Source organism: Cyprinus carpio, chromosome A14 (genome assembly GCF_018340385.1).
Source record: "Cyprinus carpio isolate SPL01 chromosome A14, ASM1834038v1, whole genome shotgun sequence".
In the NCBI taxonomy this organism is placed as follows: Eukaryota; Metazoa; Chordata; class Actinopteri; order Cypriniformes; family Cyprinidae; genus Cyprinus; species Cyprinus carpio.
In genome coordinates this window covers 11289254-11314771 of record NC_056585.1, presented here as the reverse complement: position 1 = coordinate 11314771, position 25518 = coordinate 11289254, and the positions used below count along the sequence as shown (strand labels likewise).

General features: G+C 36.3%; 1 protein-coding gene and 1 pseudogene across 1 annotated transcript in view; one reads left to right on the top strand and one right to left on the bottom strand.

The window, feature by feature from the left end:
- LOC122133921 (SH2 domain-containing protein 4A-like) overlaps positions 1-25518 on the top strand; it is a 956524-nt gene that overhangs the window by 704257 nt on the left and 226749 nt on the right. The gene's annotated exons all lie outside the window — the stretch shown is intronic.
- LOC122147573 lies at positions 18436-19332 on the bottom strand (annotated as a pseudogene).

Genomic DNA, 25518 nt, shown 5'->3' with positions numbered 1-25518 from the left:
TAAAAGCCTCCCTGTCAGTTAGTTAGTTAGTTAGTCGAGTGCAGATACAACAGACTTTTTTAAACCATAATCTAGATTTCACAAAGATGCAGAAGGACCAGAATTTTTATTTAGTATTCTCCAGAAAGAATGGCATGTGAAAGTCTGTGGAGAAATGGGTTCATAACTTGTATTTATGAAGAAAAAGTGGCCTCAATCAGCACATTGCAGCAGACTGGAGTAATGATGCTGAAAATTCAGCTTTGCATCATAGAAATAAATTGTATCTTAAAATGTATTCAGATAGAAAACAGTTATTTGAAATTGCAATAATATTTATCAATATACACTGATTTACTGTATTTTATTCAATGCACCTATGCTTGGTGAGCATTTCTTTGTGAAAAACAACCCCAGACTTTGAAGATTCTGTATTATTACTGTGCAGCTTCAATCCACTAAATATGTGGTGAAACATCTGCTTAGACAGATTTATATAAATCTTATCAGGACGTACGTGACACTGAAGGGCATTATTTCAGCGCCATCATGCCTGTATTTAAATAGCAGTTTACTGTTTGGTCTCTTAATGGCCTGTAGAATGATAAATGAAACCAAGCATGACTAATTCAGATGTATTTAGAGAACATCGACAGGACCTTGAAAGAACTCGAATGTCTCTTTCTACATTGGTTCTTGGACTTGTCATTGATTTCTCTCTCATTAATGGTCATTTGCCGTGGTGTTGTAGTGGTGCCTAGTCGGTATACTCTTAATTTATGTCGGGTTTTTTTTTAAGCAGCCCAGTAAAGGATGAATGCCCTGTGTTATAGCCAGTGACATGTAAAACTAGTCTTGCATATTTATTTCACCCCAAAATAGGGCAGTAGTATTTGCACAGTCACTTAACTTCTGCTGCTTGACTTCACTGAGTAAGGATCATTATGAACCTAATATTAGCCACAGAGGAGGTACAAATAAAGCAAAAAAAAAATAAATAAATAAATAGTCTGCAGCAATCACCATTTTGTCAGAACCTCTAGTAAATTACATGCTATTTTATTTAGTTTTCTGTTCAGAATCATGGGAGATTATTTCAGAATTGTGGACTGACTGTTCAGAATCATGGTAATTTCGAGCTCAATGTGGAATTATATTTGAAATCTCTTACTTTTAATTGGCTAAGAAATCGAATACATAACCAATCATAGAAATCGAACCATCCATTTTTGTATTCTATAATATTTTTCTATATTTTCCTAATGACACATTTTATGAGTTATTTATATTCAAACACTTTTTCCATTTTTATATTTGACATATTTTATAGTTTCCATAGCCAACAAATGTCAATTAGCACCGCATTATTCAGATGCTTTTTTTATTACCTGGAGATGACTTGAAAAACACACATAAATCATATATTGTCAAAATCAGGTTTATTGTCTTCATGTTTCATCAGTCAAAATGTTATTACTATTATTATTCTTAGCTACAGCAATAACTGGATGCCTTTATCCATATCAGTGATTTCTTGCAGGTCATAAGTTATTACTTCTGAATCAGTTTTGGACTTTCTGCGTGAGAGTGGCCTCAGGCTTTGAGTATAATTGAAACATACACTTGCAGGGAGAGTGTTTTAAGCCTCAGGGCGTTGACCACATCACTGTCTTTACTGGGTGTTTTTAGGAAATATTTGCATTTATTCACATGTGATCGGATTAGTTACTCATGTGCTGGACTGTCTTGATTTTGCTAATGCAGGACACTACTGAATGATGCACATCAGAGGGGATTTAAAGTGGGTATACGCAGTGCTGACTGATAAAGAAGTGGGTATACACCTATGTATGTGTACCTCATATTCATATAGATTTGATTCTGAAACAGAGCCACTTTTGACCATTTGAACAATTATGATTATTCAAACTATGATTTCTTTGTTGAAACATTCATCAACATTAACTTTTTGTTAATACACAACAATATATACCCTGCACTACTCCACTGGTCATTTGTACAGACTCCCAGCACAGCTCTGGCCTGTCCCACTGCAGCAGTTTACTCCTCCACTCTCTAGTTCTTTGAAACCCTCCCCATTTACTTCCTTCAAACAGATTTAGTGCACATCATACTTTCAATCAGCCTCATCCTTATGCGTTCTGTGTTTAGTAATTTAGATTCATAAATGACCTCATTCATATTCATATAGATGTGATTCTCAAACAGAGCCACTTTTGACTACTTGAAATGATGAAGAATTAGAGAATAAAAAGAGTATGATTTCTTATATTACAAAAACAATAATAAACATAAACTAAAAAAATGTAGTAATAATAATAAGCACTTATAAATTATACAAAAACATATAATAATTAATAAAATTATTACCATAGTAAGAATAGTTTTACTGTAAAAAAATGTAGTAATAATAATAAATAATATTATATTTGCATGACAGTAAAAGTACAATACTTAAACCTTTTATGTTGAACATTTATGTTAAACAAATATTTAACATTAAGACAATTTTGCTGTGTTGGAACATTATGTTAAACAAATATATATATATAATTATAATAAATATTATATATATATATCAATATATATATATATATATATATATATATATATATAATATATGTGTGTGTGTGTGTGTGTGGTGTGTGTGTGTGTGTGTGTAACTAAACAATTTACCTTTAAAATAATAACTTTATAATAAAATAATAATTTATAATTATACAAATAATCATAATTTCTAATTCTACTTTATAGGTCATTGTTCTTAAATTTCTGTTTTCTAAAGTCTATTGTTCTGTTAAAAGTAACAAAACTTTGCCCAAATACAAAAGTGTTTTTTTTTCTTTGTGAAAATTTGACTTAAACTTTCGTACTTTCATTTTGCAATAAAATAGTATTTCAGTCTTCCTGCTTCAAAATTTCATGTTTAATTTAATGTGCTACTTGCCATTTCTATTTACTGGAGTTTCTCAGTGCAACATGGTTTTCATCTTGGTGGTCAGTGTACTGATAGATTTTCTGGCGAAATCCGGTAATGAGAACGTTCCACAAAGTCTCAGTTCACAACAAACCACAACACCCACACACACTGATCAAATTGACCAAACAGGTTAAAAGAGCATTGAATTTTCTTACATACGTGGTGGTATCAATGTAAAAAAAAACAAAAAAAACAAACCAAAAAATTCAAGGTAAAAACAAAGATTATTAGAGGATATTTACTAGAAAATACTATTTTAGTATTTCTGCTTCATAATGTGACATTTAAACGGTTTAACTTGTGATTAAATTGTGAAATTCAGTTGCAACTCTCTAAGGAGTGAAATGTTTTCTACAACACCAGGAGTTTTGTCAGTGTAAGTGTCGTCATGCTGATGATATCATTGTCATAGTACCAGTACAGCAAGGGGCCGCTGGCTGAATGGCATGCTGTCCCCACATCACAACATGACCCCAGAATGCAAGAGCTTGTCAGGATTCAATCATTAATTGACGGAAACCATTCAAAGTGACTTGAGAGGTTTTTTTTAGCGGACCAATAAAGATTAATTTATAACTGCCCTGTATTTGAGTGACATTTTAGCATTGTGAACTGCCAAACACACTTGAGCTGAACGCTGAATCTCAAATGCTTTAGTGGTGTGTGTTTGTGGGTGTGTGTGTGTGTGGTGTGTCATGGATCAGTCACATCTTCTCACCACACACTACATACACTACTGAGTGCAAACTAACTCGAAAGTCTTGCACACACTCAAAGACAAAGAATAACAAAAGTCGGCCTCCCCAGGGGTGCCTGTCATCTCAACACAAGGGACCCAGAGTGAGCGGATACATAGTGAAAATATTTTCAACTGACTATCTCTCCCCCAAATAACAGAGAGTTGAAACATGAAACTGAATTTACAATCTGAGCATGTGGGATGCTCTGAGACAAAGTCATCTTACCAGCAACATTTACACTTTTTTTTTCAATCAATAATAGAATAGAATAGAATTAGAATAGAATAGAATACACTGTAAACCACATGGAATGAGACTATTACTTTGAAAAAACGGAGGTAACAATGTTACATTAAATAGTTTTGAGTAGTTTTTCAGGCTTGATTTTTTTAATGGCAATCTAACCTGAAATAAAATCATGTGTAACTGTCCTAAATGAATTAATCTAATGACATCAATGGAATTTACTATAATTACCCGTGCCACCCAAAACCCTGTGCTCATTTATTGTAAGTTGATTCTCAAATTCTGTGATTTTTGAGAAAGATCTGTTTGTATTTGAATTTGAGTTTGATTTTGTTGATACATTTTTGAACTGTAGACTATAACACAGTCCAACCAGCTCAAGTAGGAAAATACTTGGAAGAAATACTGGAAAGTAAGCCGCATCAAAGCACTAAGCTGCAAAAACACAGAATAGTTTGGCTCACTGAACAAGGCAGTAAATCCAAACAATGAAGCTTTCGATCTACGTCTGTTCGCCACCAATGGAACGAGGCACACTGGAGAATTGGACGCCCGTAACGTGTCGCGAATTGGTGCACAAGAAAAACGACAGCGATTTTCAAGTGTCAAACAGAAACCCTGACACCATCTTTAATTCATTAATGGCATGTTTTTCCTTCCATCCCCAAAACAAATTGCTAACTGTGCAATGGCGGAGATCTTAAGTGCGTATTTGAACTCAATCGGTACTCTGGTCCTAAATCCAGCCATATAGGCAAAGGCATGCTGGAATGACAAGACGTATTCTTCCCACACCAGTGCATCGTGTATGCATTGTCTTTGCGTACCGCAGGTGGTATGCACGCAGCGTGGAGGAATCGTACCGCGTCCGCACCGGACCCTTACCCGCCACTAGAAATGCAGGTAGACATGGGGAATAATGCTCAGTCCCGCCCCACGTTCATTTAATTATCGTCACCGAACGGTTCTGTAAAAACTGTAAATACATTGTGAAACCAATGCTATTAATCGCGTGAAGAAACTTAAACATAAATAAGTTCGCTACTTTGCAAATGAATTGTAAAATGGTCATTTAATCACTGTGATCGCAATGGAGGAATTTTCAGCATCAATTACTCGACATGAGCTGTCAAAAACCAAAGAATGTTCGTTTTGCGTTTTACAAGGCTTGACTCAGCAGATAAATGGAAGCTGCAACTTATTGTTGTGTATAAATTGACGACTCACCTTGTGAAAATTTTTAAGGCAAGTGAAGGGATAATCGCCACCATTGAACCAACGCTGAATAAGGCGAGAGATCACTGGCATGTTACCGGCGCGCCTTGTAGAAATCAAGCCATGACAGAGCTACAAACAGGCCAGACATATTTAAACGAATATTAACCAAATTTATTCGATTAAACACTAGTTGTACCTAAGCTACAGATTTTACTTTTACTGTCTCACCTATACCTGCGCCAAAACCTTTAAAGATAAAGTGTTTCACCAAATAAGGGCTTCCTGGAACACAGCCTCTGTCTGACATTGGGCAGAAAGAAGAGAAAGTCCCACAACCCAAACCTCACTCCACTGTTTGAACAAGCAATGACTGCCGTTTCGGCCCTCGGGGTTGGGTCACGACATTGGAAGCACCAGAATGTTCACCTTGTTATGGGGGGAAAACTGGTTAAAAGGATGACATAATGAGAGAGTATTCAATCATAATTCTTACACTTACACTAAATTTATGTCCTTAAATGAACTACGTTAACTATAGACTGAACAGATTTGGAGAAATGTAAGCATAAATCACTTGCTCCCTAATGGATCCTCTGCATGCGTGAATGGGTGCCGTCAGAAGTGAGAGTCCAAAACAAGGCTGATAACAACAATCACTAGAAGCCACAAGTAATCCACTTGGACCCCAGTCGAATCAGTGAGACACCCACAGTGAAGTAGAAAGTAAAAGCTGCATGTTGTGTAAGAAACCAGCTTAATCTCTGAGTTCCCCCCCCTCTATCTATAATATTGTTTTCCTCAGTTAATAGAAAGTTTGTATTGTCTGAATAAGGAGATGAAATATGCAAAGATCAAAGCACTGTTCCAAAGACCCAACCACACAAACCAAACAGATTTGAGATATGATGATCACTACAAGAGGACTGACCATTTTCACTAGAGGAACACGTGATTATGGCTTATAGACTCATATTTTGGCCAGAAGCACCGGTTTTAAGTAAAATGACTATCTCTGATGGATTTGTCGTCTTACAAACGTAGAATTTCACATCACAAGCTGTTAATTTGATGGACAGGAGTGGCGTGGATTATTGTGATGGTTTTTATCACAGCTGTTTGTAACTCTCATTCCTGAACGGCACCCATTCACTGCAGGAGTATCCATTGATAGAGCAAAGTGATGTAATGCAAAATCGTTTTCATGTGAATAAACCAAAACTCATTGTGGTGGGTGGAACAATTTCTATGAAAAGGACGTCAGCAACCAGACAAAGTATATGGAACGCTCTTTTCATTTCAACAAGAAAGTTTTGTTCCTGCTTGCGTTTCTTGCAGCTATCGCAATTCTTCCTCACGGCACGGTCAACAAGTGCAAGTCATTATTCGGTCCTCAAAGGGAGGATGTTGAAAATTCCTCTAAAGCTGGAGTGCAAAAACAACAACTAAATTGAGCCGCTGACTGTTACACAACTAACTGAGTCACGTGATCAGTTTTTCATGGAAATGCAGAGGGAAAGAAGTTTCTGTAATTTATATATGGTAAAATTTAATCAGAAATGGCATCCCTTTCAACCACGCATTATGGACGCAACAATTACTTCCATAACCATTAATATCCATCAGACTATAGCAGTCTACAAAAATATTGTTACCCCTCACACTAAAAAGGTATACTTAGATGGTTTTTTTAGGTCGTTTGCTAGCAGGAGATTTTCTGCAGTAGAACGCTGCTAATACGCGTCCTTATGTCTTGATTTTTTCTTAGTATGTAACTTCTGAATGTCATTGGTACAAAACCAGTAGTATAATCCAGTTATCTCCATCACTCAGGAACAACATATGTGAAAATGTCTGTCAGTTTACCTCAGCTCAATAATTAGAATTGTCCCTCCGTTTAATGAAACCCTGCAGACATTACAATAGAAGTCTATGCGACACAAGAGGTTTTCACACTAGGAGAAATGTTGAGGACCTACAGACTGTTACATTTACATTTATCAATTTGGCGAAGTGCATGTATCAGCTGCAATTCAAGTTTTTTTACATTCTATCAGGTTCATGCTCTCTCATTATAGCATACGTACATGAGAGCAATGTGATAGAAATCACATACTAGTCCAGGTTATTTATATGTTAACTAAAACTAAAAGCTTAAATAATATATTTGTTACTTGAAATATAAACATTAACCTGAAAGGAAATATTAAAAAAAAAAACTTAGTTTATTTCAGCTAGCTACCAGGCAAGATTTCTCATTTTCAATAGTTTAATTATAACCTACAACTGAACCTGAAACAAATATAAAACACCTATAACAGACATACCACCACAGTATCAAAATGACAAAAAATTACTAAATACTTACTAATTTACATAAAAACAGAAAATATCAAATCTCGAAATAATTAAATCTGTTTTTATCTGTCACAAGCCAGAAAAACAAACAAAAAACAGTACATTGAAAGAAAAAAAAAGAGTCAAATAGAAATTTAGAATTTTTGAGGAAAACCATGGGCTGAAGGTCCACATTGCAGTGTTAATGCAGCTTCAAAGGCTTCTACATGAACCCAAGTGAGCTGAGGATAAACATTTTTTTTGTCCTTTCTGTGAAACAATCAGTAATTTTCAACTATATATAAATAAATAAAATTCTAATATGTTATTTATCTAATACTTTATTTAATTTTAATTTTAAAAATACTATTTTAAGTTAACATCTAGTTGCTCCTGTCGCTCAAGTGTCGAGCATTACTTTACGAAGCGCAAAGGTTAGTGGTATTGATCTCCCCGGGACAACACCATGATAGGTAAACAGTGACATTGCTAGCCTGAATGCACTTAAAGTTGCTTTGGATAAAAGCGTCTTCTGCTAAAATGCAGTAAAATTTAATTTAATTTAATTTAAATTTAATTAGGTTCTTAGAGCATGCACACAGTTAGCTCTTCGTCTCTGTACTCCGGTTCAAAAAGGTAGGGTAGGTGCAAAAAAACATCACATTTTTCTCCTCCAACTTCAAAATCGTCCGACATCATTGTTTTACATTTTTGTAAAGGGCGTTTGACTTTTCTTTGCACATTTGCTTTTGTAAACACTGGCTCAATGTCACACAAGACCTTTTAATTACCAACGTGATTACATAATGCATGAGGGTCCAGCTAGTGCAAGGGGACGAGCATTTGTGGTTAAAAAAAATTTAAAAATTTTTATTATTTCACTAGAAAAAAACCTTATTTCTCAGCTGGGTTCATGTAGAGCCATTTGAAGCAGCAGTGAAACTGCAATTTGACCTTCAGCCCATTGAAGTCCATTACATGGAGAAAAAATCCTGGAATGTTTTCCTCAAAAACCTTAATTTCTTTGCAGCAGAAAGAAAAAAAACAACAACATCTATGAAATACAAGTGAGTGAATTCTTATCAGGGAATTTAATATTCTGGAATTGAACTAATCAACAAAAATATGAGCTGCTATTACTTTTTAACACTTTTTTAAAAGAAAGTTTTTTCGCATTGACTTTCATTGTAAGTGTGTTGCTGGCATTTTGGTTTTTTGTTTGTTTTTATGACGGGACAAGTCATAATGATACTACATTTTTGAGCTTATTTTATTTTACTTAAATTGGTATTTGTTTTTTTTCAATCATTTACTAGACCCACATGTCGTTTCCAAACCTGTGTGTGACTTTCGATGTTAATCCATTCACAGTTAACAGGGTAAAGATTTTCTCAGTAAATTCTGGGTGTTTTTACACATGCACAAGTCATGCGAGTAGTGCAATTCTTTAAAAAGTTCTGCTTTTTTTGTGTTCCAGAAGAAAATAAACCAGTGGGCGAGCAAATGATAAAGCTTTTATTGGGGTGAGCGATCCCTTTATGTGTACCAAACCAAAACATTCCTTTCCAACAGCTGTATTTTTCCAGCATACAGCTGTTGTTTTACTTTCCAACCAGGACAGAGTGTCATCCAGTCTCACCCACAGTTTCTAAACAAGAGAACAACAAACGCGAGAGCTCCAGCAAAATGACTGCTCACCTCAGAGATCGTGTGCACTTCTGCAGAGACTGGGGCTGCTGGGCGGGAGCCCAAACAGTATTTAGTGCCACGCTAATGCGGCTAAATGAAGCACAGGAAAGGTTACTTCATTTATGTTCGCTTTTGACTGAGGACAGAGTCTATTCTGTCTTCAAAAGAAGGCACATTAAAGCGGCTGCCTGAGGCAAACTGCTCCAAAAACCAACTCCATAAAGCTAAATTGAACAAAAATTTTTCATTAAACCTCTGATGGGAATTAACAGAACTTTCCCTGGCCATGTAAACTAAACTCCCCACTTCCGGATTCTCACTGGGAATCCGATTAAGCTTAAAGAAGGAGGAAAAAACGTTAAGATTTGATCACCACCATTACTCACAAGCAGCGGCGGTAATGGGAGGCGATAACACGAGAGCCGAAATTGTCCTGCTTTTGCTTTCAAGATGAAATCCTCCTGCCAGAGTTAGTGTGTGAAGAGGGATACTTTTCAATGATTTTTCAGAAAAATATGCTTTAAGTGCTCAATAATTGAATTGTGCCAACTCAAGCTAAATTGATAAAAATCTAGTATGTTCAATATGTTTATAATACATTCATCTCATTGGCATTTGTTTGAGCCAATCAGCTTGAGAATAAAATTTAAGGTGGTTAGCAGTATTTGGAAAAAAAAAAAAAAACAATCAAAACACTTTACCTAAACTGGAAAATATACGGAAATGACATCATGCAAATAATTTAGTCATGACTTACATACCATTCAAAAAAGTTTGGGGTCTATGCAATTTTTATTTATTTTTTAAATGAAGGCTGCATTTATTTTGAATCAAAAACTACAGTAAAACCACGAATATTGTGAAATATTATTACTATTTAAAATATCTGTTTTCTATTTGAGGGCAAGAGACAATTTCCTACTTGAATTCATAGCAAAGAAAGCAGATAACCCTCTCTTTCTTTCTCAATCGAGTGGTAAATTGAAAGCAGGTTCGTGGACGCAGTCGAGGAGCGTAATCTGTCGAGCGCACACAGTCACTCTCCAGGGCTTACAAGAACACATGAGTCAGTTCCAGCAACTATAAATCCATGTCCACACGGAATGATCTCATCAAATGCATGATTAACAGCATGATTAATGAAAATACTGCACTGTATCATTTCTATGCCAACTGCTGGATAACTCATTGTACTCGATGACCGTCAAAACGCTGGAAGACAATAGGTGGATCTCACAAACACCTGCCAAAAACTGCTGACAAAGCATTATCTCACCTAGAAAAATAGGATAAAAGAAATAGAAATTTTCATTTTGATGAAATAAACATTTTTTAGAACTAATTTGTTTTTTCTTTTGTGTGTGTCGTGTGTGACTTTTTCATGACATGACAGGCCTATTTTTCATCAGTTCTCATTATTATTATTATGGAAAATAATGTCCCAAATAGATTACAAAAGAAAAGAAAGAGCTTTCAGGGTTATTATAGTTAACTAGAACTGAAACTAAACCATAAAAAATTACATTAAAAAAAACCTTTTAAGTTCGTTGCCAAGGCAACATTTCTCATTTCGGTTAAGTTTGAAGGTACTAAAACTAAATAAACTGAAATAAAAAAAATAATAAAAAAAACTATATAGAACATAACAAAAGAATACTAAAATCATTAACTAAAATTTAAATGAAAAATGAAATACAAAAATAAAACTGATTCACTATAATGGGATTTCACTGGATACTAAAATAACAAAATTCCAGAAGTTAACATAATGAGATAATGTGTTTAATTGGTCATGACCATACTACTGAAATGCATAAAAATCTCACAAAAAATTATAAAGAAAATATAAAAATTTGCCACAAAAAAAAAAACAACAACAACAAAAAAACAAAGAAATAAGAAAACATATTATATATATAAATATGTAAATTTGTTTTTAATTAAGATATCCAGACACTTGCCAATTTGTGGGGAAAATGTGCTTAATTGTCTTAAAAATAATGTACAACAAAAAATTAGGATGGTCATAAATGTACTGTAGCCTTATTTTTAATGCAAAAATTCGAATTCTAATCTTATTTCACACGAAATACCCATGTGAAATCTGCCCTGCATGGACATGTTTTCATGAGATTCATCTGGTTTAAGGGCATAAGCCTAAATACTTGAGACACACACAAGACCTAACACATTTTGTCACATTGATGGAAGGTATGCTTTAACATCTGAAACAAAAAGCTTAATTCAGGAGTGGATAAACTTCCATTACACAAGCAACGCTGTATTCCCACAGCCACATGTGAAACATAACAGGCAAATATATCGCTCCTAAAAAATAGAAGCATCAAAGTCCATGAGGCGGATCGTGCTAACAAGCGCTGTTTGCTCTGAAGCTCTGATGGCGCTTCTTTTCATCATCTGCCTGGCTGGAAACGGTTCACCTGTGCAGAGACAGATTTCACTGCAGAGCTGGAGCTCAATCAGCAGCACACAACTATGAATCTCAACCATTCTCACACTTCTACAGCTCAAACAGACGCCTTAGAGCCAGTGTGAATATATGATCCATATTTACTGCACTATTCATCACCGTATGTTATTCCAGTGGCTCAGATATTTTGTTCCCTATCTGTCAGTCACTCTGACGTTTCATCCCAATTTAAGTCCATCAAATGTGGCCCAACACAATACCAGAATGGTTCAGTTTATAAAAATAAAAACGTCAAGCACTGAGTTTTTAATCTACCATCCAGAGGCCCAACAATATGCTAAATTATTATCAAAACACTAGCGGACCGAAAACTGGAAAAATGTTTATCTTTTTAGTTCTTGTACTTCTAATATCTTTAAATTTCCATGGTTTCACACTTTCAGCTGGCAAAAAATTCACCACATAAAACATTGCAATTTGACACAAAATGTTTACTCTCACTAAACCCGTATTTAATGTTGCCTGGGTTGTAGTATTTTCTTTTATTTTTCACATTTTTTATTCATGGTTTGTCCATGTTGACATGTAATTTGGACTAACTTCTTTCAAGTGAAGAAAGATATAGAGTTTGACCAACATATGGTAGATTTAGGTACAGTACAAAATGCCCCTCAAAGTCAAACATTGAAATGCATTAAATTTTACCATCCAGAGGCCCAACAATATGCAGAATTATTAAGTAGACACAGGCTGAATACAAAAATTAAAAAATGTCTTTATCCACCTTATTTTTCCCGTAAGAGCGGGTTGCAGCCGGTGTCATTTGCTCCCACCAAGCTATTTTTAACTGTACAAAACAGCTTGTTCGCTGCTTGATATTGCAGAATGGTGTGTATTACCATATTATATTAATGTATTATCTTAATTATAAACACACTGGTTTGTATTGCAAACAGTTTTACCATTTACTGCACTTTGTTATTATTCTCGTTATTTCCATACAGAGGCAAAAGAACTGGAAGTCTCTCACATTCACAGAAAACAGCTTACTTCCGCATCTAAAAATAAGGTGGATAGTTCCAATGTATCACTTGTATTTAATGTTGCTTGGGTTGCATTTTCTTTTATTTTGCAGATTTTTATATTTATGGTTGGTCCATGTTGGCATGTACAGTAACTTCAATAAAGTGTCCAAAATATGGTAGAGTTTGACTGATAAACGACTTTTGACATTCAAAAAACAAACAAAAAAAAAGATATGGGAAGAGTTTTCCTTCCTTTTATATCTACATTGTGATATTCCAAAGAAAAAATAATTTACACTTTCATCAAAATATGACCACTTCCCTTTTCCTTCTGACATCTCCAGGTCAGATAAATAACAGCCACTTTTCACAATTCAGTAAATTCCCAAGAGGATAAAATCAAGTCCTGCCCTACGTGTTTTTTTTTTTTGTTTTTTTTGTTGTCTAGTTGAATATCCTGTTTTCACTCAGAAACGTGTCCCATAACAGAGGCAAGTCTTTAAATCAAGAACAACTGTAAGACTTCAGAGTCCTCAACAAAGCTTTTTACAAGTCATTTGTGCCATTGGAAGTTTAAAAATACACTCCTGATTGAATGAGAATGGCTGTAATTGTAATCAGTATGAACGAACATCTGATTTGTACAATTTTAACTTGCATGAAAAGTTTAGTCTGATGAAGAAAGCTGTATTTAGAGCCCGATCTCCTTACAAGAATGAATTTGAAGAGTAACAATGATAGAAAAATCATGACTTATATACTCTAGGTACTTATAGGCATCATTACTACTCTTAGGGGATTAAAAGTAATTTTTGCACTAAGTGATATCTACAGTCTTTTGGTCAGACAAATTATATGGTGACCCATACTAAGAATTGTGCTCTGGCATTTACCCCATAAACAGTCATTTTTGTCAGAGCAAATAACACACCGTGAACACCACCACCACGTAATACAGCCATACATTTTGCATTAATAGGTGGAACATTGTGATTTCTTGTCTTGGTCATTTGAATAATAGATAACAGAAAATGGGCTGAGAATGAGGCAACAAGTAAATTGCATTACACATCACTCACTTCCATTAGGCTAAATTAAACTATTTTTGAAGATCTACCATAAAAGAATAGAAAAGTCAACAGTGCAACCAATTTCAGAACTTTTCACTGATCTTCAAGAACATTTCTTAGTGGATGTAACCTAAATTTAGAAGTACTTTCTACCTTTTTCCTTACCTTATGTCACCCCTATGAAATGTTTTTATCAAAATATATCTTTAAAGGATTAGTTTGATTTACAGAAAAGGCACTTCACCAGTTTGAAGCCTTCTTACACCCCAGAAAATCACAATGACGGTATTAGCGGTTTCCCATCGTGCAGTTGTTATTCTGCATGACTGCCATTTTCAAAGGGGCATCATTTCCCTTCTAGGGCTATTAATACATATTCAGAAGCTCTTTTTAGTTCTATTAATGATGAGCAAATGTATCTTGGGGAAACTGGGAAGTATATGAACTGTAACTGTGAACTGTTAGAGCTTATCATACTTGTGAAGGGTGATATTGTGAAGAAAACCATGACATAAATAAGATGCAAAAACATTTGCTTAAAAAAATATTTACAACCTCTCAACAACTGCAAAATGCAAGACAGTCGCTATTAGATAAAGGTGATCATCCATGAGGCAGATTTCAATGAATTACCTGATTGCCACCATTCATTCACATCTGATATTCAAGTTTGCTAGTTAAAGAAACCGTTCACTCAAAATTAAAGTTGAAAACATTGAAAATGGTACTCACCCTCAGGCCATCCAGATGTAGATGTAGTTTAGTTTCTAATTGGAACAGGATTTGGAGAAATGTAAGCATTACATCACTTGCTCACCAATGGATTCTCTGCAGTGAATGGGTGCCGTCAGAATGACAGTCCAAACAGCTGCTAAAAACATCACAATCATCCACACCCACTCCAGTCCATCAACTAATATCTTGCAAAGCAAAAATCTGTGTGATCATTGAGACTTTTTTTTTAACTTAAACGATTGCATTGAGCTAAAAAATGAGTCTTTTATCCATAATATTGCTTTCTGAAAAAAGTCTTAATCAGGAGGAGAAATATGCACAGATCAAGCACTGTTTACAAGCAAACAGTCCAAAAGAGTTCTAAACAAATATGTGGGTGCATTTTGATGATAACACTGGAGGAAGCGTTATTCTGGATTATGTATTCATATTTTGACTAAAAGCAAAGTTTTAAAGTTAAAATGCCTTGACAGATTTGTTTCTTACAAACATAATTGATTTACTGGTCATGTTGATTACTTGTGGATTATTATGAGTTTTTTTATCAGCTGTTTGGACTCTCATTCTGACGGCACCCATTCACTGCAGAGGATCCATTGGTGAGCAAGTGATGTAATGCTACATTTCTCCAAATCTGTTCAGTTGAAGAAACAAACTCATCTACAATGATGGATGGCCTGAGGCTGAGTACATTCATTTTCAATTTTTGGTGAATTATACCTTTAACGTGGCTCCATTTGCCCTGGTGGCAGAAATGGTAACTACACACATCTATAAAAAACATATCTTTCTAACCAAAAAAAGGCTCCAGCAACTATCAAGTTGGATATGCTGAAAATAGAAGCATTGCTGTTTGTGTGTGTTTCAGCTGAACATAAGGGGGGCATGTGTTCTCCTATTACGCTGGAACAATACAGTGCAGAAACATTAATAATATCCCACAGCCACAACACTGCTAAGCAGAAAATTTTTCTGTTTGAATGGTAACACCTGTCATTTTAATGTCGCCAACAGCAATGGCTTTTTGTCTGACATTTCAGGAAAGAGGAAAACAAATCACAAGGATGAGGATAAAATGTCTCATTTTAGGCCTTTAATAAAAATACAATTAGCATGAAAGGTTTGTTCACTTGTACTGTCCACGATCACTCACTACAAGCTTCAAACAGGCTAAAGTGGTTTCAGTTGTTAAAGAAAACTCATCTAAAACATATTTTAAACTGCAGATAATCTCCACAAGATAATCAGTAGGATCCAAAAGCCTGAGATCAAGTTTGAATATCTTTTTCTTCATTTAAAGCTGGAAAACAGTTCTGGTTTTTCGAAATTTTTAACAAAAAATTTAAACAAAGAAAAAAAAGGCTATGACATAACTTTCTATTTAGGTGACTTTTGTTAAAGTTTGGGGGTAAGTAATGATTATTATTGCTGAAATATGAATTTTTTAGAAAGAAACTAATACTTTTATTCAGCAAGCAGAGACATTTATAATGTTACGAAACATTTCTTTTTCAAAAGAAATGCTGAAATATGAAACATATAAAAAATATGAAGCAGCACAACTGTTTTCAATAATAATCAGAAATGTTTTTTTAGCAGCAAATCAGCATATTATGAATTATAAATCCATCTCAATCATTCTGGAGAACATGATCATCCGGTTTTTCAGAGCTGCTGTCATTAAAGCAAACACAGATTAGGAAAAACAGAAGCACTTTCACTCATGGTCTCAGACTTGTAGACCCCATTCTATATTCCAGCTCCAGTAACATCTCAGACAAAAATAATTGGTCTCTTTAATCAGAAAAATACCTCAACAAAGGCTTTGTGTTGTGCCCAAAGCATATAATATCCACTCAGAATAATTACCAGCTCAGGCATATTCTCAACGGTTTGTAATGCATACAATATACGCGCAGCCTCTTTGAAAAAATATCCCCTGTGACATTCAGTGAAATCTATTCAGATAGACTCAAAGAGATCTTTCTAAAACGCTAAACTGAAATGTCATGAATGTGTTTGTTTACATTAAACAACCTGCTTTGCTTTGTACACCAGATCAAAAACTTGACAAACCAAGCAAATCTGCATTTCAAAGACTGGGTGTTACATATCTAATTACACGCAGGTAGAAAAAGGGTCAAGGAACCATGGCAACATCTGCTGCAGGCAGACATGCTGTCACCTCCGAGAAGCACTGCATACACAAACGTGTTAGTTAACCTCAACAGCAACATCAGGAGAGAGTAAATACACCTTTTATTTCAGACGCTAAAAAGTAAGCAATATGAGAGAAAACAACAACGAGCCACACCAAGAAAATACATTTGCATCCCTAGTAAAAAAAATAAAATTTGGTTTACAGGATTCCCAATGAAACTTTTCAGTCATAATTAGTGCTGATGTTAAAGTAAAATTCCTACAGCAATTCTTATTTGATTCTTTGAGGTGCTATTTTGGAATTTATGGGTTCTTGTTACTGGACAATGATGGCTAGCTGTTTAGATACTTTTTTGTTGGTCTGATGGGAAATTCTTTTGGTTTTGTGTTTTTTGTTGGACTATAAAATTGAGATTTCTTGCACAAAATGGACTAAAATTGAACTAGGAAAACAGTCATGACAGTCAAAAAAAAAACGAATTAAAATAATAACTTCAATGGCTTTAAGTGTTGGTGGTAACCTCCCAGTGAATACCACTAGATCAGGGGTGTCAAAACTCAATTCCTGGAGAGCCCTGCAGAGTTTTGTTCCAACCTTGCTCCAACACACACATACCTTGTAGTTTTCAAATAAGTCGGAAGGATCAGGTGTGTTTAATGAGGGTTGAATCTAAACTCTAGGGCTCCGGCCCTCCAGGAATTGAGTTGACACACACCCTGCACTAGAGGATAACCACACAAACTAGCAACTGACAAGTTGGACATTAACTGCTGAAAAGAAAGAACTGCATGTTCTCCTATTGCTCTGGAACAAAACAAATGCATAAACATTAATAATATCCCACAGCCAAAAATACTGCTAAGCAGAAATGGATCTGTCTGATGGGTAACGCCTGTCATTTTAATGTCGCCAACAGCAATGGCTTTTTGTCTGAAACATCAGGGATGAAGTAATTATAAACAAATCACAAGGCTGAATATAAATGTAGGCTTTACATAATACTTTTGATGTCCTACAGGGACATTTTTATCCTGTTGTAAATTATAATAGCCCTATGGGGAATATTGTTTTCCCTGTTTTGTTTTCTGTTGCCATACTAACACAAATTATGATTCTGGTTCTAAATGATTAGTTCTGAATCATCATCATCATCATCATCATCACACACACACACACACACACACACACCTTTAGGACATTGACTATAGGAATGAATTGGGAATACAATCAGTCCGAAAACAAATGTTGCATGTATTCTTAAATTCTTTCAGTTTATCTTTTTTCATAGGCTCTTTTTGTCCGACTGGGAACTACTTATTGTTTTGTGTCCTGCTGGAATACTATTAAATAAATCCTTTAGGGTCAATAATAACAAAAACTCTGTGAGAATCCTGTACATCAGGTTTTAGGATATTGACTAGGGATGTATATTTAGGTTCCATGTATATTTAGAAAGCATACTTCCATACGTTACCTTCTAAGATGTTCTTTTTGCCCAATTGGTAACTTATTTTTGTTTTGTGCCCTGCTGGAATACTCTAAGAAATCAAAATCCTTTAGATTCCAAATATTCCAATGGGAATCCTATACACAAACCTTTGGGATTTAGACAAGGGATGAGCTGAGAATACAATCAGGAGGGTCAAAAAAAAATGCATGTATATTTAATCCTTTCAGTGCGTTTACCTTCTCATAGGTTCGTTTTGTAGTTTATGAACAACTGTAGGATTTCGGGTGTTGGCTGTAACCTCCAATAGTAAAAAAGTACATTCGGCAAACAGCTGGTACCATTCTATAGAAAATAATCAAATCCAAGTTCAGCGTGCCGAATGCGTGATTGTCACTGCAAAACTGCAACTCGGTTCCTCTCCTTTGCTATTTGCTGCTCGCTTCTCCAGGGAATATGTCCTCGTAGGCAGGTGTGGCAACTCGTTGTGAAGCGGGTAAGAAAACGGGTACGTGTGTATTAAGCTCCGGATTTGTGGGCGAAATAGCCCGGGCGCCACAGCAACATGGACGGGTGGCCCCGGCTGTGCCACCTCCCCGTCCGCCTCGTCCAACGCGTGAAACCAACCCCCAGGTTGATATAGGACACCGGCTGGGACTCCGTGACCGCGAAGTCGCGCTCCTACGTTCAGCCACGGTATCCGCGGCGCTCCGCCTCTGCGTCCGGGCAGTCTCCGGTGAAAACTGCGCCGTTTGGCATAACGACTTAATGATCACCAAGGTTCATCAGCCCCAGGAGGCACTCCAGAGTGTTAAGGATAGTGGAGACCACCAGACCCGCTGGTACACCTTGAGCCGGATCGCACGCCGGGTTTACATCAACAAGAGTCCAGGCAATAGTGCGCGTACTTCCTCTCCACCAGGGACACCGTGTCGCCATCCACCACCGCGCCCGAAAACGCCGTCAGGACCCCCAAAAGAAACACTAAGATCCCAAACAGGAAGAAATTCGCACACCTGGGGTTGGCCCCGGCAAAAGACCAGCGCCACCCCATTCAGGATCTGCCCTGAGAGTCACCACAGGATGCACGAGTAGACACGCGCCGGCCGCGGTGTGGCTAGAGGGAAGTGCGCTCGCACCCTGGAGCCCACACGCGATTTGCATCCTGAAAGCCTCACGACCACAGCGCTCACGGCACACACGAAGAGTAGACTGCTGGAAACGATGGGTGCACATCCTTTGCCACTCAGCTTCATTATAATCCTCCTCTGCCCTCCTTCATCCTCCTTTGTTCTTCCTCGTCAGCTCCTCTGGAAGCGCTGTCAGTGGGTGAATGAATCGCCGGTGGAGTTGCGCTTCGCGTTCTAGGATCTCCGGACTCACTTCTTATTAATTATGGATAGGCCTCCTTCTGCGAACGGTTAACAGCCCCCGTAATTCCAACCCATAGGTTGTGGTCACTTTCATGACCCTGTCGCGGGAGTCCAAGGGAAGAGAATCCATCCAGTCCCCTAAGGCGATGAAGCGCATCCCTCGCGTCTTGATGGCTGAGAGAGGGTGTCCTCCCTCTTCGCCGTGCGTTCATGCAGCACTGAGACCGGACCTTGGGCTGGAGGCGGAGATCAAGGCGGAAGCGATCGCGACCCCCTACTGGTCTCACTTACCAAACTACTAAATGTGTCACAGAGGCTCGCGGAAGAGTGTGTTCTGAGTCAGTCCGCGCCTCGTCTGACAATCCGTCGTCTTAGTTTACAACGTATAACCAAGAATTAAACAGCGCGAATAACTGCTGGCAGGCGCAGCTTCAAAAGTATATTATTCATGACTTTGTTATAAAACTGTGAGACCATCATTGGAAAATCTCCGGGATATGTGATCTATATAGATCAATAGTATATCTATATATATAACTATATATATATATATATATACTATATAATATAGATAGTTTTTTTTTTTTTTCAATATCGTTATCTAGCAGTATAGTCATCATAATCTCTATCGATCTATCTATCTATCTGATCTAATCTATCTATCTATCTATCTATCACTATCTACCTATCTATCTATCTATATTTTGCCCAAAACCTAACACCACCCATAATTTTTTTTATATATATATTATCCAATATCCATCTTAAATATTTTACAGTTAAATGTATATACTCTTTAAAAAGGCAATGCAAGTCGACTGTGGATAAAAGCGTTCTGCCAAAGGCATACATGTAAATCTAAAATTTTCAAACAAGTTCTGCCCATAAAATGTGCTAGCTATACTATATCATATAATAATATATATATATATATATACTATCTAGATATATATCTATTCATCTATATAGATTAAATATAGCTGTGTTGTATTATATATCTATATAATATATATATATTATATAGTATATATATATATACATTAAATTAATATTTGTTTTTAGCATTATGATAAACACATGGGGTTTGGTCCCAATGTCAAATACAATATACAATGTCAAATAGCCAGTTATACTATGATACAGTAGTGTTATATTTTATGTTCATTTAAAGAATTTTTTATCCACACTTTGCAATCCATCTCAATGAAGTTATGAGTTCAAATAAGTTTAAAATGCAATGGGACCCCAGACTCTGCAGACAAGTCTATAGTGTTTTTAAGTGTGCTTAACTACATCTTTAGACCTATTGCAAAATGGGGACAAAAAAAGTCTCAAAGGCTGTTATTCTTCAGAGCAGGACCTTTTTGAAGGTTCTTCAGATAGTCTACTGCATCACCTCTATAAAAAAAGCAATCTGGATGTGCAGATGATTCATTTTTAAAGCAGACGTGTCCCGCGATTGCACAAACACAGGCATCCTATTTTTTGGGAGAGCTTGTGTCTGTGGTCGCAGCATGTCGATGCTGAAAGGTGTTTGATGGCCAGCAGGATTTTCATCTGGCACCTACCCAGAGACGGACAGGGCATCAGACGGAAAAAATTGACTCTTTGTCTCACAAATGAGCATGTTGCACTAAACCACTTGAACAACATTCTGCTCTGCTGACTGCTGAATTCCATGTTCATGCTTTCCTATCGGTATGGAAGCCGACAAACTACTATTCATCCTATGTTTTTTTCTCCACAAAGCCCAGGAATCGGAACTTTTTCCAAATAAAAAAAGGACACCCTACAGTACAGGAAAGTCTGGATTTTTTACAGCTAATTGGTTGGTGCAAGTTGTTTTAAAATTGTAAAAACTGCCACTGGTAAAAAGACTGCAGTCAAGGTAAAAAAACAAAGGTTGTAGCAAAAAGCTAGTTATCCTTTCGTCCCTTAGTTACAGAAATCATTTTGATATTGTATTAAAAGAGAAATAACGAGCTAAAAATTTCATCAGGAGTGACACATTGACAAAGTCAAGATGTGAAATTAGGACTGGCAATTTCCGGACTTGGCTGAGTCCCTCAAGCCCCCTGCAGGAAGAGAGGAGAAAGGTTCCTGTTTCTCAATTCCCTGGAGAAAAACAGTTTATCAAGCTTATTACACACACATTAAAACAGCACCAACATTATCACCCAAAACAGCTCCAGTTGGAACCATAGAATCGAAAACTTATCTCTGTAATGCTGGTAGACCCTCACATGCAATTAAATGCTGATCTGTGTGAGAGGTTGGTCGTCGACTTGCATCCTGTTTTTCCATCTTGCACCTCATTGACCTCGCAGAAACCACACCACCCGCCACAACTCGTGCCCCCATAGTTCGCACAGGCGGTGAAGCTCTAGAACTGTACCCCCCCCCCCCCCCCCCCCTGAAAAATTTAGGAAAAATGCTTCTGAGTTTGCAATTCACAAGACATGCATGCTGAGTGTTGTTTTTTAAGCTAAAAAAACCCAAACCAAAACAAAACACTGTATGTGTTTTTGCTGTAGTGATTTTTATTTTTGCAACTTCTTTTCGCAAACATAGAGTTTGGTACACTCTACTACAGTACCTTAACAGGATTGGTTGTTTTTTTTTTTTCTGTGAGGCAGAGAGCAGAATATCTACTAGGAACTGACTGATTGTGCAAAGTTGCTGTTAAACACCAGAATGAAGCTAGACTTGAATGTGAGTTTCTGCAGTAATATTGAAATTGCATTAGCCGTTTTTGCCAACATTATTATAAAAATATAAAATTTGGGGTGAATGAAAATTGAAAAAGGGACTTCACCCTGCAGGTCATGATGCATGTACAGTACATGCGTTTGTTCTTCTTCACAGAACAGACTTTGGAGAAAGTAGCATTACATCATTGCGTACCAAGGATCTACTGCAACGTGGAACTGGGTGCAGTCAGAATGAGGAGTCCAAACAGATGATAAAAAACATCACAAATATTTAATTAACATTGGTGAAGTTAAATTGCGCATGTTTCAGAAAACAATCCATACAATGCATTTTAACTTCAAACCATCATTTCTTTGCCATAACCCATAATGACGCTTCCTCCAGTAAAAAAAATCCATCCCTTTGTTGTTGTCTCGCGCCAAAGTGTTTTTTGTTTTTTTTTTCTTGTAAACAGTGCTTGATCTGTGCATACTTCTCTCCTGATTAAACAAGACAATTTTTTTTTATTTTTTCACTGAAGAAAGCAATATTGCTCTGGAATCCTTATGGACAGAGGATTTTTAGCCAGAAGCAATATAGTTTGAAGTTAAAAATATCTTGATGGATTTGTTTCTTTCAAACATGCAGCATTTTGCTTTTCAAGACATTAATTGATTGACTGGAGTGTGATGTTTTTATCAGCTGTTTAGACTCTCATTCTGACGGCACCCATTAACTGAAGAGGATCCATTGCTGAGCAAGATGTCATGCTAATTTTTTCCAAATCTGTTCTGAAAGAATAAAACAAACTCATCTACATCTTGGATGGCATGAGAGTGAATACATTTTCAGCAAATTTTCATATTTGGGTGAACTATTCCTTCAGAAATTGGTAAATATTAACCATAGCCTATATAGCCAAAGTGGTATCAGCCAAGTACTTTCAGAGTTATTTTGATGAAAGATTATGAATACAAACTTCATGTCGACCTTTAGCCTTTTGCACATGGACATTGAGATGCTGGACATAAGTCACCCTTATACCTGAACCTGTCCTGGCTCACTTCTGTACCACCACCATCCGTCTGAGTAAAGTTTCAAGGGACTGAGAGTAAAGAACAGGGTTGTGTGTAGATTATACTTCAAGGTTTTGGACATGTTGTCAGCAATATCAAAATATATCTTTCTGCTTCTTAGCAGTAAGTACACCTTGGCTTCATCAACAGTTTCTTTTTGCACCTTTAGCCTGCCAATTGGTCTAAAAAACCAAGTAAACCGCCACATACAGGTTCGTTCAAAATTTTCTAAATTTTGTTTTCTATTTTAACCATAATCAACTGTCAGACTGACAAAAAACAACCAAGGCACCAAACCATAAACAGCAAAAGACATAATATTGATAAATCTTCAAAATAATACAAAAAGTAATTTAATGAAAGGACCAATTTGCTATATACATGGCAACGGAAAACACCCTACAATTGAACTATATTACTTGACAGAAAATCTACTTCTTCAGGCTTAATGAGTTAAAGCTACCTATTAACCTCTGAATTGCAGTGAGGTTGCTACAATACTAGCTCACTCACAAAAATTAATATTCTGTTCTGTTTACATCAAAGAAAGAAATATGACTTTCAAAATGGGTGGCAAAAAAACACCCTCAAACGCATCGCATAAAACCCATGAATATTACAAGTCTTAAAGCCTTCTGTGTGACACAGTCAGACTCAACAAATAGTACTTAATATTTCACGATAATCGTGACTTCCAGCTTTCTGTCTTTAGGCATGTTCATTCCTAAAAAGTCTCGAGACAAAAAAATAGATCGACAATGTCCAATTATTGTGAGTCTCGTTCTTTCCAGGTCTATCTTTAAAACTGTCTCTGAAGGATTTACTCATAATCTCATGCATCGCCAGTCCTCAAGTTCAACCCACTGCCACCGATGACTTACACTCCACAGCAGCCAATTGCTCACATTGAACAAATGAACATTTCAGTGGAATGACAATTAAATTCCAGTTTGTTTTCTCACACAAAGATATCATATAACTTGACCTGATGATTCAAAATAAAAGCAGGGACAACAAAACATATGGGGCTATTTTTTGATATCTGAAATACTGCTTTTTTGTGTCTTTTTTTTACGCTGGAACCTGTCAGAACCCCATTTTATCTATATCTGCATTGGGAAAGGGCGACAGTAAGGACAGAATCAGAACACACTGGTCTGTGTAGTAAAAGTGTATACCACTTCTCCTTCTGTCAAGAGCAGATCTCAGCGTTGGAACTGTTCTCCAGCACAGACACTCCTTGGCACATGGCATCACCGACGCAACAAGGTCTAAGAAACCTAAGGAGAAACCAAAACAGGAAACCAGGAGAGACAGAAAGTGCCCAAAAAAGATCGTAAAAAAAAACAACAAGCGCATCTCCCTATTCAAAATCATACGGCTGAAGCAGCACACAACACTCATCTGGAAACAGGACACAAACTGCGGAAGCGATGCTTACAAGCAGAACTTAAATGAAAAGGACGTTCAGGTGTCTGGAACCAAGAAACAACAATGTTTTAAGCACTTTTTAGGGTTAGGAAATGTCGTAACGAAATGACAATGATAACAAAGGCACGTAGATTGTATGGTAGGCCAAACCTGCCAGTTGTTCAAGCACAACTCTCCCAAGCGTTCGTGCTTACACTGTTATTTGTTGGTGGTCATTTCAAGGACATTGGAGTTTTTTCAGATTGTAACTAAAGATTGTTGAAGTGGCTACATTTTACACGAAATACATTCAGGTTTTCTACTTGAAAATTTTCAGGTGTCTGCTTCAAGTAATAGCTAAAATTATCAGAGTTTTTTTACATTATCACTAGCAATAGTGAAAAATCAATAGAAAAAAATCTCACACAAGAAAATCTCACACTCAAATATAATAGCTAAAATTATCAGAGTTTTTTTACATTACGTGGTTTGTTTACATTCATATTTTATTATTTTGCAGATGATTTAAAATACAGAGTTACTTAACACAAATTAGATCAATTTATCACACAGATAGCACTTCACAAGTCCTTTAAAATTCAAACCTTTCTATAAGCTGTACTCAATTTTTTATTAGCCTTGTATATAGCATTTTTATTTATATAATTGTATACATTATACTGATGTACCACTTTTGGATTCTACATTGAAGTGAACCTATGTACAGGTGAGAGACACCTAAACTGTTAATATCCGGATAGAACTTTGTTAATCGTCCAATTTTCACCATAAAACCAAATCAAGAAACTTCGTGCGTACTGCTGAACAATACCCGCTTTCTGGCATCATGACACAAAACTTGTTAGCATGTTGCTACGGCAATGATGCAGTC